The 13,766-nt window shown below is 43.4% G+C and overlaps 1 long non-coding RNA gene across 2 annotated transcripts; it reads right to left on the reverse strand.

Moving 5' to 3' along the window:
* Positions 1 to 1,715: 1,715 nt before the first annotated feature.
* On the reverse strand, positions 1,716 to 5,608 carry LOC113628994 (uncharacterized). 2 transcript variants are annotated; one of them, XR_003436318.1, is made up of 3 exons: positions 5,527 to 5,608; positions 2,507 to 2,563; positions 1,716 to 1,841 (listed from the first exon to the last, which is right to left on the reverse strand). It is a non-coding gene; the product is annotated as an uncharacterized LOC113628994 (long non-coding RNA). The 2 variants fall into 2 exon arrangements; XR_003436319.1 differs by having other exon boundaries at positions 1,716 to 2,293.
* Between the last annotated feature and the right edge of the window lie 8,158 nt (positions 5,609 to 13,766).

Below are 13,766 nucleotides of genomic sequence, written 5' to 3' on the forward strand. Positions count from 1 at the left end.
TAACTGAGTGACGATGTGTTGGGCTGATTGTGGTGAGCATTTCGTAATGTAACATATGTTAAATCATCACATTGTACGCCTTAAACATACACACTTTTTATTCATCAACTATACTTCAATAAAGCTGGGGGAAAGGAGTCAGAGCCTAAGATGGTCTCTCAGGGACCTCCTATCAAAACATTCCATGACATCATCACAGAAACTGTACACTTGGCAATTGTGCAGACTTCAGACTAACGGTTTCCCTCAAAATTCTATTGGCCTCCTATCTCTTGTGGGAACGAAAAAGGAACGATCATTTATTTAGCACCAAACTTAGACCGGGCATTGGGCTGGGTGCCTCAGATATGTCACTTTAAGATGTTACTCAAATTCTCCTCTTAGCAGATGGGCTTTTTGTCCTTTGCTGAAGTGTCCTGTGGAGTTTGCAGAGAGAAGGCGTCAGGACAACACTTTATCATTATGGATAAAAAGCCACCTTACATCCCCAAATGGGGCAGTGCCTCCCTAGTTTTTAGGGTAAAACCCAAATCAGGCTGGCTGCTTTCAAAGCTCCGACACTTCCTATTGCCCAGACTTTGACTGGTTTGTTCTTCACACTTTCTAATGGATACAGTCTTTCAGGAAAACTGGGGTCTCAGGTCTTTTGTTTTATCCAACCATCCTTCTCTGTGGCCATCACCTGTCAGCATAAAGAACCCCTGTAGAGGAAGGATTCTCTGGGATGGTCCCCCTTTCCTCCAGGAACCTGCAGGCATCTGTCCTTGTTGCCAAGGACAACAAGGGGTGTCACAGAGGAACCTCACCAGAGGGGAGGAGTGTCACAGAGGAACCTCACCAGAGGGGAAGGAGGCAGAGGAAAGAATGTGGACTTTGGAGTCAGACCCGGATTTGGACCCTGGCCCTGATGCTCACTTGGCGGATGCTGAGCAAGTTACTGAAGCTCCCTCAGCCCTGTCCTCATCAGAGAAATGTGATTAAATTTGGTAACATAAATCGTTTAATCTCTCCCTACCCAATTTTTCATGGAATTTTCACTCCCTCTCTTACCAGTACAAATAGGTAATACAACTAAGTCACTTTCAGGCCTGAATATACTTTAAATATATATCTTAAAATATTTAAAAAATATATTCAGAAAGAATATATTTTAACAGCTTGTAAAGAAAATACATTCTCCCATTCAAAGAAAACATTTAAACTATCCCCTCATCATCAGAAAAATGCTTGAGTTTTGTCACTGAATTATGGGTTTATAGCCTGCTTCAAACCGCTTTTGAAAATTGCAGAGAAAGAGGTTAAAATCAAATATACAGGAAAAAAAAATAAGCACACTTCCAAAGAAAAGAATTTTTTTTAATTCAAGTAACAAAAGATTTAAAGACAATTTTTCTCTCCCTGCGGTTGCTGGATACCATTTCACACTCACGTTCTATAAGCAGTTTTGTTTTTTACATCTTTATTGGAATATAATTGCTTTACAATGGTGTGTTAGTTTTTGCTTTATAACAAAGTGAATCAGTTATACACATACATATGTTCCCATATCTCTTCCCTCTTGCGTCTCGCTCCCTCCCACCCTCCCTATCCCACCCCTCCAGGCGGTCACAGAGCACCGAGCTGATCTCCCTGTGCCATGCGGCTGCTTCCCACTAGCTATCTACCTTACGTTTGGTAGTGTATATATGTCCATGCCTCTCTCTCACTTTGTCACAGCTTACCCTTCCCCCTCCCCATATCCTCAAGTCCGTTCTCTAGTAGGTCTGTGTCTTTATTCCTGTCTTGTTTAGCCTTGTTGAACCAGTTTTGAGTGCTGATCACGGTTTATGGAGGTGGAAAGGCTGCCTGGAGATGAGAGGTTAATTGACACGGGACGAGCTGGCCGGGCGTTCTTCCTTCCTCGCATAACCTGCACCCTCTCACCCCCTTATTCCTCTCAGCCAGTTCCAAAAGGAAAAAGGAAGAAGCCATGGATCTTAACTTTCTTCAAGACCATAAACATCTGATAAAAACTATGGATCCTCTGCTCCCCCCTGCCCACCTGTGTGCATCAAACACCATGCGCCATATGATACCCGCGGGCCCCAGACCCGTGGAGGGCAGCTGGGCAGACAGTAGCCGTAGCTGGCTTCATCGTTTCCCAGGATCTGTCCCTAGTCACTCCACATTTTCCCTTTTTAAAATAACATATCTAAAGAGCTAATGTGTCTGGAAATTGATAGCCTTCAGAGACTAATTGTTGGGCTCCTTTTTGGGTTTTATTCATAGAAGCGAACTTCAATTTGGAGGTTTTCTGAGGAAAAAAAAGTGATACTGTTTAATATGAAACTTTGTATTAATATATTTTAAGCTTTTCCTCCCTAGATACTAAATTAAAGCCATTGCTTCATTCTACTCTAAAAATAAAGGAGACTATTTGATATGGTTGCATAAAATTTGTTATGTTTTTATTGGAAGTTTCAGGGGTTTGGGGCATAGAAACTGCACGAATGAACATTTCACTGACCTTTTTCCACCTGTCTGTTCTCTTTAAACTCCAAACAAGAAGACTCTTTAGTTGTCCCTAAAGAAATGTAAAGGAAACAACCCTTTAAACATGTATTATTTATAAATCATTGCAGCAAAACATTATCAATAATTTAATGATCCCATCTGCTTGGCTTTGTCTTTTTATATTTAAAAAACCCACTGTCATTAAACACTCACATGTTTAATATCCCTAGTCAGTAGTATTTGAAATCCACCCCAATTGACATTTCCCACCCTAGAAAAATAAAATAGCAGAAGGGGAGTATTCAAATTCAATGATCATTTTAGACCACAAAGAGAGAAGGCGTCAGGACAACACTTTATCATTATGGATAAAAAGCCACCTTACATCCCCAAAGAAACATTTAATAAATAGCTCATAAGAGAGGCTCAAATGAACTGTACAACCTTTTGTCCACGTACATTTTAAGAAAAAGAGAAAGCCTTAGGACCTGGGCTGGGGTCAAGCTCACTGAAACGTTCAGACGTTGAATAAGAGTGACAGTGCTCACTCAGCACTTCTCGGCCAATCACCAGGCTAAGCCCTGTACCATCTCTCTTTTAATCCTCACAGCATCCCTAAGAGGTGAGACCCAGTTTTGGAAGTGAGGACATTGGCCCTCAGGCTGGTTAAGTAACTTGCTTACAGGCCCATCAGAGCGGCTGCATGGCTGAGTTAGGATTCCAATCTAGGTCTGTCTGATTCTAAAGGCAATGCTTTCACCTTAAAGCTATACTCAAGTGCTTTTTAGATCCATGAATACTTTATAAGTTCAATATATTTTTAGAAGGTTGTTACTGAAAAGGGCCACAGTTAGCACTAACTTCATTATCATTCACGGTGCATCTCTCACGTGAGCTGAGGGGGCCATGGCTAATTTGTACAGGGAGTTGAAATGATGGACACAGTACCAGAGACAAGTGAAAGCCCAGGAGATTGCCCTGCTTAGGGCTCAGGCTGACATCAGGCAAGCTCCCTGCTCCGGGAGAATGGGATCACAGCCACATCCATGTCTGGGGGTGCTGTTGCCAGCTGTGCCATGCACATCACTAAGTACCACACTTTCCCAGCCAGGGTGATTCCTACACAGGACTTTGGGGATTTTGTAACTTCCCCAGTCTTTTCACTGCAGTAAATGAGCAGCAATTATCTCTGGGCCCAACAAGGCAGAAAGAAATGTGTTTAAATCATAAATCTCCTCAAAGGAAGAGTCAATTCAAGGTTACCGTTGTCCCAGGACCCAGCAGTTATAAAATGTACTCCACTAGAGTAGACCCAGCTCTATAACTGTAAATGGGAACAACAGTACCAATCGCTATTAGTTTCCTATGACTGCTCTAAGAAATTACCCCAAACTTGGTGGCTTAATACAACCTCATAGTTCCAGAGGCCAGCAGTCCACAATCAAGGTGTGGGCAGGGCCATGCTCCCTCTGAAGGCTTTAGGGGAGGATCCTCCCTTGCCTCTTCCAGCTTCTGGGGGCTCCAGGTGTTCCTTGGCTTGTGGCAACATCACTCCAGCCTCTGCCTCTGTCTTCACGCAGCCTTCTGCTCTCTGCCTGTGCCTTCTCCTCTTTGCCTCTTGTAAGGAAGCCGTTCATTCAATTTAGATCCTACTGGGTAATCCAGGGTAAACTCATCCCGAGAGCTGTAACTTGATCACATCTTGCAAAGACTCTTTTTCAAAGATGGTCGCATTGACATGTACCAGGGGTTAGGAGACAGACATATCTTTTTGGGGGCCACCATTCACCCCACTACAGCATCCCACAGGATTGTGGTGAGGATCTAATCGGAAAAGGTAGATAACAGCAGCTACTGATGTACCATAGGGACAACGCACACTGATTTTCTTCTTCCAGAGAGCAACATTTCCACGTGTACAGCAAACCTTGGGGACCAGTGGGGAGGCCCAGAAAGTCAGACTGCTTTTACCTAAAATGATACAGATCTTGTTCTTTCAAAGAAGAAAACCTGAAAAGTCACTTAGATGACGTTTTCTGGTGAGCAGCTCTCAACTGTCAGTGTGCAGCAGAATCGAGAGTAGGAGGCATCCTTAAAAGGTCGGATTCCGGCGCCGTCCTCAGAAATTCCGATTCACAGGCCTGGGGTGGGACCCAGAAGCCGCATCTTTAAAAAACTCCCCAGCTGATCCCAAGGCAGCCTGTCCTCTGGAGGGCTGCCGGCAGATCCCCCACAGCCCACCCGCGCAGTTCTGATGTTACAGGGTCAGACGTTTCTGGGTCACATGCGTCCCAGCAAATTTGCATGTCACAAGATAAAAATGTTAGAGATAGTCTGAAGTTGCCATACGGGCACCGTGTTGTGTGTAAAAAAGGCTAATTCAACCTGGGTATTGGCTAAGTCCTGCTACGTTCTGGGCACCGTGATAGATACTGAAATATACTTGTAGAAAATACACATTTTTTTCAAGTACTCATGGCACATTTACAAAAGCTAAACTCTTCTTAGGAACCAACAAAGTCTCAACAAGTATCAAAGAATATATACTGTACAGAAGATTCTCCGTCCATAAAAACGCAAAATAGAACATCAATTCCAAGAGAATTCCCCCAACTTCCCTTTTTTGCAGGTCTTAAATGTTATCTCCACCTTTTATTTTTTAGGGTTGGGAGGAGGTAAAGCTAATAATGAACAGAACTCTTAGGGCTCGGGTTTCACCAGCTGGAGCATAGCTGAGATCCTGTTAATCTCAGGTCCTTATCTGCACCAGCCGTGCAGAGAGCTGCACTCCGCAAGCCTGTCAGGCTGCTGTCAGGGGCCCCGGGGGGAGCTTGGCCACCCCAGGCCTTCTCGATTCTTTGCTGAGCACGGCTGTCTTCCCAAAGCCCGGGCCGTCATGGGTCTGAGGTCGGGGGAGGGGGATGAGGGATGGGGCCAGAAGGAGTCCGGGCAGGGGGCGCCGGAAAGAACCCCCCCTCCACCAATGACCCCAGCAACGTGATAGAGCACGGCTGCTCGTGCCCGAGGCCTCACCCAGACTTTCATAAACCTTCCAACAAGGGCGTCAGCCGTGCCACCGGCCAGGCACAGCCTCCATCTGCAAACCCCAGCACGCTCTTTCCTGGAGCTCTCACGTCAGAGCACCTCCCTCTTCCTTGAATCGAAAAGAGATGCTGCCTGGGAAGCCCCATGTCCAGACGCAGAGATGCCAGCTCATAGATTAACTCATAGAGGAGATCAAACCTGTGGGAAAGGAAGTGGACTCTGGCCTAAAAGGAGACGTCAAGGCAGCGTGCTGGAGGCCACCATGGCGGGGTCGAGAGATCTACTGACACCACCACCGGCCCCCTTCACAGGGAGACCCTAATGGAGTCACCTTACCTGTCCAGGCTGCCATTTCTTCCTTAAGATGGGGTGACGCGACTGGATGGATGCAAGGCCTTATCCAGCTCTCTCAGCTGTACTCAATACAGTGACAAGAGCAGATACACGGTGCTAGCCTAATGCGCTAGTGTTGTCATTTAAAAAATATAACAAGGGGGCTTCCCTGGTGGCGCAGTGGTTGGGAGGTCTGCCTGCCAATGCAGGGGACATGGGTTCGAGCCCTGGTCCAGGAAGATCCCACGTGCTGCGGGGCAGTTGAGCCTGTGTGCTACAACTACTGAGCCTGTGCTCTAGAGCCCGCGAGCCACAACTACTAAAAAAAAAAAAAAAAAGAAGGTATCAGAGCATTATTACATAAATTCCACTCCCTTTCTCTAAACTTTACCTGGAGAGGGAATGATACTGGAGATGCACAAAGAATTAGTTATGTGAGTTAGTCGTGCAAGAGAGCTGCCATATGTCACGTTTAGAATTAGACCTTCCTAAATGTAGACAAACTAAGTGAGCAATATGAAGAGTGTATTACAGTTGCGCATAAGTATTCCCAAGGCCCCCACCCCGGCCGAGCAGGGTGATCCAAGAGAGGAAGCCATCCAAGCATGTTCCAAAAATCACAAGAGCACATACTCTATCAGCTGGTAAAACCCAGCTACACAGAAAAGCTACAAGTAAACACACACACACACACACACACACACACAGTGAAATTAATTAACCACCATGGTGTATCCTTGATCCGGCTCCACCTTTTTTCTGTCTTAGAGTGGCCACCTTAAACCCTGAATTTTATCATTTAATTCAGACACTCTCTTGAGACTTTTATTAAATCATGGAAAAGTTGGGATCTAGGGGAAGATGGCGGAAGAGCAAGACGCGGAGATTACCTTCCTCCCCACAGATACACCAGAAATACATCTACACGTGGAACAACCCCTACAGAACACCTACTGAAGGCTGGCAGAGGACCTCAGACCTCCCAAAAGGCAAGAAACTCCCCACGTACCTGGGTAGGGCAAAAGAAAAAAAAAAAGAAAAAACAGAGACAAAAGAATAGGGACGGCACCTGCACCAGTGGGAGGGAGCTTTGAAGGAGGAAAGGTTACCACACACTAGAAGCCCCTTCGCGGGCGGAGACTGCGGGTGGCGGAGGGGGAAGCTTTGGAGCCGCGGAGGAGAGCACAGCAACAGGGGTGCGAAAGGCAAAACGGAGAGATTCCCGCACAGAGGATCGGTGCCGACCTGCACTCACCAGCCCGAGAGGCTTGTCTGCTCACCCGCCGGGGCGGGTGGGGCTGGGAGTTGAGGCTCGGGCTTCGGTCGGAGCGTAGGGAGAGGACTGGGGTTGGCGGCGTGAACACAGCCTGCAGGGGGTTAGTGCGCCACGACTAGCCAGGAGGGAGTCCGGGGAAAAGTCTGGACCTGCCAAAGAGGCAAGAGATTTTTTCTTCCCTCTTTGTTTCCTGGTGCGCGAGGAGAGGGGATTAAGCGCGCTGCTTAAAGGAGCTCCAGAGACGCGCGAGCCGCGGCTAACAGCGCGGACCCCAGAGACGGGCATGAGACGCTAAGGCTGCTGCTGCCGCCACCAATAGGCCTGTGTGCAAGCACAGGTCACTCTCCACACCTCCCTTCCGGGGAGCCTGTGCAGCCCGCCACTGCCAGGGTCCCGGGATCCAGGGACAACTTCCCCGGGAGAATGCACGGCACGCCTCAGGCTGGTGCAACGTCACACTGGCCTCTGCCGCCGCAGGCTCGCCCCACATCCGCACCCCTCCCTCCCCCCGGCCTGAGTGAGCCAGAGCCCCCGAAGCAGCTGCTCCTTTAACCCTGTCCTGTCTGAGCAAAGAACAGAGGCCCTCCAGCGACCTACACGCAGAGGCGGGGCCAAATCCCAAGCTGAACCCCTGGGAGCTGAGAGAACAAAGAAGAGAAAGGGAAAGCTCTCCCAGCAGCCTCAGAAGCAGTGGATTAAAGCTCCACAATCAACTTGATGTACCCTGCATCTGTGGAATACATGAATAGACAACAAATCATCCCAAATTGAGGAGGTGGACTTTGAGAGCAAGATTTATTATTTTTCCCCCTTTTCCTCTTTTTGTGAGTGTGTATGTGTATGCTTCTGTGTGAGATTTTGTCTGTAGAGCTTTGCTTTCACCATTTGTCCTAGGATTCTATCCGTCCGTTTTCGTGTTTTTTTTTCTTTTTAAAAAATTTTTTTTCTTAATAATTATTTTTATTTTAATAAATTTATTTTATTTTATCCTCTCTCTTTCTTTCTTTCTTTCTTTCTTTTCTTTCTTTTTTTCTTTCTTTCTACTTTTTCTCCCTTTTATTCTGAACCTTGTGGGAAAAAGGCTCTTGGTGCTCCAGCCAGGAGTCAGTGCTGTGCCTCTGAGGTGGGAGAGCCAACTTCAGGACACTGGTCCACAAGAGACCTCCCAGCTCCACATAATATCAAATGGCGAAAATCTCCCAGAGATCTCTATCTCAACACCAGCACCCAGCTTCACTCAACGACCAGCAAGCTACAGTGCTGGACACCCTATGCCAAACAACTAGTAATAGAGGAACACAACCCCACCCATTAGCAGAGAGGCTGCCTAAAATCATAATAAGTCCACAGACACCACAAAACACACCACCAGACGTGGACCTGCCCACCAGAAAGACAAGATCAGCCTCATCCACCAGAACACAGGCACTAGTCCCCTCCACCAGGAAGCCTACACAACCCACTGAACCAACCTTAGCCACTGGAGACAGACATCAAAAACAACAAGAACTACAAACCTGCAGCCTGCAAAAGGGAGACCCCAAACAAAGTAAGATAAGCAAAATGAGAAGACAGAGAAACACACAGCAGATGAAGGAGCAAGATAAAAACCCACCAGACCTAACAAATGAAGAGGAAATAGGCAGTCTACCTGAAAAAGAATTCAGAATAATGATAGTAAAGATGATCCAAAATCTTGGAAATAGAATAGAGAAAATGCAAGAAACATTTAACAAGGACCTAGAAGAACTAAAGATGAAACAAGCAACGATGAACAACACAATAAATGAAATTAAAAATACTCTAGATGGGATCAATAGCAGAATAACTGAGGCAGAAGAACGGATAAGTGACCTGGAAGATAAAATAGTGGAAATAACTACTGCAGAGCAGAATAAAGAAAAAAGAATGAAAGGAACTGAGGACAGTCTCAGAGACCTCTGGGACAACATTAAATTCACCAACATTCGAATTATAGGGGTTCCAGAAGAAGAAGAGAAACAGAAAGGGACTGAGAAAATATTTGAAGAGATTATAGTTGAAAACTTCCCTAATCTGGGAAAGGAAATAGTTAATCAAGTCCAGGAAGCACAGAGAGTCCCATACAGGATAAATCCAAGGAGAAACACGCCAAGACACATATTAATCAAACTGTCAAAAATTAAATACAACAAAAGCATATTAAAAGCAGCAAGGGAAAAACAAAAAATAACACACAAGGGAATCCCCATAAGGTTAACAGCTGATCTTTCAGCAGAAACTCTGCAAGCCAGAAGGGACTGGCAGGACATATTTAAAGTGATGAAAGAGAAAAACCTACAACCAAGATTACTCTACCCAGCAAGGATCTCATTCAGATTTGATGGAGAAATTAAAACCTTTACAGCAAGCAAAAGCTGAGAGAGTTCAGCACCACCAAACCAGCTTTACAACAAATGCTAAAGGATTTTCTATAGGCAAGAAACACAAGAGAAGGAAAAGACCTACAATAACAAACCCAAAACAATTAAGAAAATGGGAATAGGAACATACATACAGATAATTACCTTAAATGTAAATGGATTAAATTCTCCCACCACAAGACACAGACTGGCTGAATGGATACAAAAACAAGACCCTTATGTATGTTGTCTACAAGAGACCCGCATCAGACCTAGAGACACATACAGACTGAAAGTAATGGATGGAAAAAGATATTCCATGCAAATGGAAACCAAAAGAAAGCTGGAGTAGCAATGCTCATATCAGACAAAATAGACTTTAAAATAAAGACTATTAGAAGGGACAAAGAAGGACACTACATAATGATCAAGGGATTGATCCAAGAAGATATAACAATTGTAAATATTTATGCACCCAACATAGGAGCCCCTCAATACATAAGGCAAATGCTAACAGCCATAAAAGGGGAAATCGACAGTAACACATTCATAGTAGGGGACTTTAACACCCCACTTTCAATAATGGACAAAGCATCCAAAATGAAAATAAATAAGGAAACACAAGCGTCAATTGATACATTAAAAAAGATGGACTTAATTGATATTTGTAGGACATTCCATCCAAAAACAACAGAATACACATTTATCTGAAGTGCTCATGGAACATTCTCCAGGATAGATCATATCTCGGGTCACAAATCAAGCCTTGGTAAATTTAAGAAAATTGAAATTGTATCAAGTGTCTTTTCTGACCACAACACTATGACACTAGATATCAATTACAGGAAAAGATCTGTAAAAATACAAACACATGGAGGCTAAACGATACACTACTTAATAATGAAGTGATCACTGAAGAAATCAAAGAGGAAATCAAAAAGTACCTACAAACAAATGACAATGGAGACATGATGACCCAAAAGCTATGGGATGCAGCAAAAGCAGTTCTAAGAGGGAAGTTTATAGCAATACAATCCTACTTAAGAAACAGGAAACATCTCGAATAAACAACCTAACCTTGCACCTAAAGCAATTAGAGAATGAAGAACAAAAAAAAACCAAAGTTAGCAGAAGGATAGAAATCATAAAGATCAGATCAGAAATAAATGAAAAAGAAATGAAGGAAACGATAGCAAAGATCAATAAAACTAAAAGCTGGTTCTCTGAGAAGATAAACAAAATTGATAAACCATTAGCCAGACTCATCAAGAAAAAAAGGGAGAAGACTCAATACAATAGAATTAGAAATGAAAAAGGAGAAGTAACAACTGACACTGCAGAAATACAAAAGATCATGAGAGATTACTACAAGCAACTCTATGCCAATAAAATGGACAACGAGGAAGAAATGGACAAATTCTTAGAAATGCACAATCTGCCAAGACTGAATCAGGAAGAAATAGAAAATATGAACAGACCAATCACAGGCACTGAAATTGAAACTGTGATTAAAAATCTTCCAACAAACAAAAACCCAGGACCAGATGGCTTCACAGGCGAATTCTATCAAACATTTAGAAAAGAGCTAACACCTATCCTTCTCAAACTCTTCCAAAATATAGCAGAGGGAGGAACACTCCCAAACTCATTCTACGAGGCCACCATCACCCTGATACCAAAACGAGACAAGGATGTCACAAAGAAAGAAAACTACAGGCCAGTATCACTGATGAACATAGATGCAAAAATCCTCAACAAGGGCTTCCCTGGTGGCGCAGTGGTTGAGAGTCCACCTGCCGATGCAGGGGACACGGGTTCGTGCCCCGGTCTGGGAAGACCCCACATGCCGTGGAGTGGTTGCACCCGTAAGCCATGGCCGCTGAGCCTGCGCGTCTGGAGCCTGGGCTCTGCAACGGGAGAGGCCACAACAGTGAGAGGCCCGCATACTGCAAACAAACAAACAAAAAATCCTCAACAAAATACTAGCAAACAGAATCCAACAGCACATGAAAAGGATCATACACCATGATCAAGTGGGGTTTATTCCAGGAATGCAAGGATTCTTCAATATACGCAAATCAATCAACATGATACACCATATTAACAAATTGAAGGAGAAAAAACATATGGTCATTTCAACAGATGTAGAGAAAGCTTTCGACACAATTCTTCACCCATTTATGATAAAAACCCTCCAGAAAGTAGGCATAGAGGGAACTTTCCTCAACATAATAAAGGCCGTATATGACAAACCCACAGCCAACATTGTCCTCAATGGTGAAAAACTGAAAGCATTTCCACTAAGATCAGGAACAAGACAAGGTTGCCCACTCTCACCACTCTTATTCAACATAGTTTTGGCAGTTTTAGCCACAGCAATCAGAGAAGAAAAGGAAATAAACGGAATCCAAATCGGAAAAGAAGAAGTAAAGCTGTCACTGTTTGCAGATGTCATGATACTATACATAGACAATCCTAAAGATGCTACCAGAAAACTACTAGAGCTAATCAATGAATTTGGTAAAGTAGCAGGATACAAAATTAATGCACAGAAATCTCTGGCATTCCTATACACTGATGATGAAAAATCTGAAAGTGAAATCAAGAAAACACTCCCATTTACCATTGCAACCAAAAGAATAAAGTATCTAGGAATAAACCTACCTAAGGAGACAAAAGACCTGTATGCAGAAAATTTTAAGACACTGATGAAAGAAATTAAAGATGATACAAATAGATGGAGAGATATACCATGTCCTTGGATTGGAAGAATCAACATTGTGAAAATGACTCTAACTACCCAAAGTAATCTATAGATTCAACGCAATCCCTATCAAACTACCACTGGCATTTTTCACAGAACTAGAGCAAAAAATTTCACAATCTGTATGGAAACACAAAAGACCCCAAATAGCCAAAGCAATCTTGAGAACGAAAAACAGAGCTGGAGGAATCAGGCTCCCTGACTTCAGACTATACTACAAAGCTATAGTAATCAAGCCAGTATGGTACTGGCACAAAAACAGAAAGATAGATCAATGGAACAGGATAGAAAGACCAGAGGTAAACCCATGCACATATGGTCACCTTATCTTTGATAAAGGAGGCAGGAATGTACAGTGCAGAAAGGACAGCCTCTTCAATAAGTGGTGCTGGGAAAACTGGACAGGTACATGTAAAAGTATCAGATTAGATCACTCCCTAACAGCACACACAAAAATAAGCTCAAAATGGATTAAAGACCTAAATGTAAGGCCAGAAACTATCAAACTCTTAGAGGAAAACATAGGCAGAACACTCTATGACATAAATCACAGGAAGATCCTTTTTGACCCACCCCCTAGAGAAAGGGAAATAAAAACAAAAATAAACAAATGGGACCTAATGAAACTTCAAAGCTTTTGCACAGCAAAGGAAACCATAAAGAAGACCAAAAGACAACCCTCAGAATGGGAGAAAATATTTGCAAATGAAACAACTGACAAAGAATCAATCTCCAAAATTTACAAGCAGCTCATGCAGCTCAATAACAAAAAAACAAACACCCCAATCCAAAAATGGGCAGAAGATCTAAATAGACATTTCTCCAAAGAAGATATGCAGACTGCCAACAAACACATGAAAGAATGCTCAACATCATTAATCATTAGAGAAATGCAAATCAAAACTACAATGAGATATCATCTCACACCAGTCAGAATGGCCATCATCAAAAAATCTAGAAACAATAAATGCTAGAGAGGGTGTGGAGAAAAGTGAACACTCTTACACTGCTGGTGGCAATGTGAATTGGTACAGCCACTATGGAGAACAGTATAGAGGTTCCTTAAAAAACTACAAATAGAACTACCATATGACCTAGCAATCCTACTACTCATCATATACCTTGAGAAAACCATAATTCAAAAAGAGTCATGTACCAAAATGTTCATTGTAGCTCTATTTACAATAGCCCGAAGATGGTAACAACTAAGTGTCCATCATTGGATGAATGGATAAAGAAGATGTGGCGCATATATACAATGGAATATTACTCAGCCATAAAAAGAAACTAAATTGAGCTATTTGTAATGAGGTGGATAGACCTAGAGTCTGTCATACAGAGTGAAGTAAGTCAGAAAGAGAGAGACAAATACTGTATGCTAACACATATATATGGAATTTAAGGAAAAAAATGTCATGAAGAACCTAGGGGTAAGACAGAAATAAAGACACAGACCTACTAGAGAATGGACTTG

This window comes from Aethalodelphis obliquidens, unplaced genomic scaffold, assembly GCF_003676395.1.
Source record: "Aethalodelphis obliquidens isolate GAN/ISIS:26980383/991018 unplaced genomic scaffold, ASM367639v1 scaffold25, whole genome shotgun sequence".
NCBI classification, from domain to species: domain Eukaryota; kingdom Metazoa; phylum Chordata; class Mammalia; order Artiodactyla; family Delphinidae; genus Aethalodelphis; species Aethalodelphis obliquidens.